Source organism: Pristiophorus japonicus, unplaced genomic scaffold (assembly GCF_044704955.1).
Source record: "Pristiophorus japonicus isolate sPriJap1 unplaced genomic scaffold, sPriJap1.hap1 HAP1_SCAFFOLD_79, whole genome shotgun sequence".
NCBI lineage: Eukaryota > Metazoa > Chordata > Chondrichthyes > Pristiophoridae > Pristiophorus > Pristiophorus japonicus.
In genome coordinates, this window is record NW_027254707.1 from 385,612 (window position 1) to 386,843 (window position 1,232).

Here is a 1,232-nt window from a genome sequence, read left to right on the forward strand (position 1 = left end):
AGCCACAGATCCTGTTACAGGTGGGACAGACATACGTCGAGGGAAGGGGTCGTTGGGACTGGTTTGCCGTGTGCTCCTTCCGCTGGCTGCGCTTGGTCTCTTCATTATCGTTGCATCGAGCCTCAAAGAGCTCAACACCCTCCCGGATGGAGTTTCTCCAACTCGGGCTGTCTGTGGAAAGGGTCTCCCAGGTGTCAGTGGTGATGTTGCACTTTACCAGGGAGGCTGCTGAGGGTGTCCTTGTAACTTTTCCGCTGTCCTCCTTTGGCTCGTTCACCCTGAAGGAGCTCCGCATAAAGACGTAAACAAAAACACATACGGATTAGGGCCCGGAGTTTGCCATTCGGCCCCTCGAGCCTGGTCCACCATTGAAGAAGACCCTGTCAGTTCTTCAACAGCAAGTTTTAACATCTGGGGCAGAGCCAACAGGCGCCTGGCTGCAATGAGTGATAAAAACGTGCGTGGGTCAGAAGCCTGGCTAGCTCTGTCGGAAGAGCATGAGACTCTTAATCTCAGGGTCGTGGGTTCGAGCCCCACGTTGGGCGATTTATTTTCATTTCATGTTGCTTTCATGGAAAACCTCTGACCGAAACGGCACAAAACAAAAATGTTCCTTTCAAAGTCATTAAACTCCGAAATTTCCACGCCCCGCGAATCTCCTGAATCAGATGCCTCTAGTTTTGCTGACTCAATCCATGTCCCTTTGCAATGTTGTGCTCCCAGCCACTCTATGAAATGTGCCAATAACTTATCGAATCATGGAATGGTTACAGCACGGAAGGCCATTCGGCCCAACGAGCCCGTGCCGACTCTCAGCGAGTTCCACTCCCCCACCCTTTCCCCGTAGCCCTGCAATTGTTTTTCCTTCAGAAACTTATCCAACTCCCGTCTGAAAGATAAGATTGAATTTGCCTCCACCGCCCTTTCAAGACGTGCATCCCAGATCCTAACCACTCGGTGCTAAATGGCCATCTCCTGTTCCTATGGGTGAAGTCTGGGAAACACGAGATCAATTCCTGCCACACTCACAGCCTTCTTAAATATAGCACCTTCAATCTATTCTCGTAAAACCAGCTCCTGACGTTTCGGCCAGCTGTGTCGGTTAAATCTCTGGTTATATTCCTAAAATTACTTTACCCACAGTGATTCTGTAATGTAGCGGTTGTCAGTTTTGCCTCCCACGCGAAAGGTACCCCGTTCGAACACGGGTGGAAACGTTATTTTAGAGACTA

The 1,232-nt window shown here is 50.1% G+C and overlaps 1 non-coding gene across 1 annotated transcript; it reads left to right on the forward strand.

Moving 5' to 3' along the window:
* The first annotated feature begins 472 nt into the window (after positions 1–472).
* Positions 473–545, forward strand: trnak-cuu (transfer RNA lysine (anticodon CUU)). The gene has a single exon. It is a non-coding gene; the product is annotated as a tRNA-Lys (tRNA).
* The last annotated feature ends 687 nt before the right edge of the window (positions 546–1,232 follow it).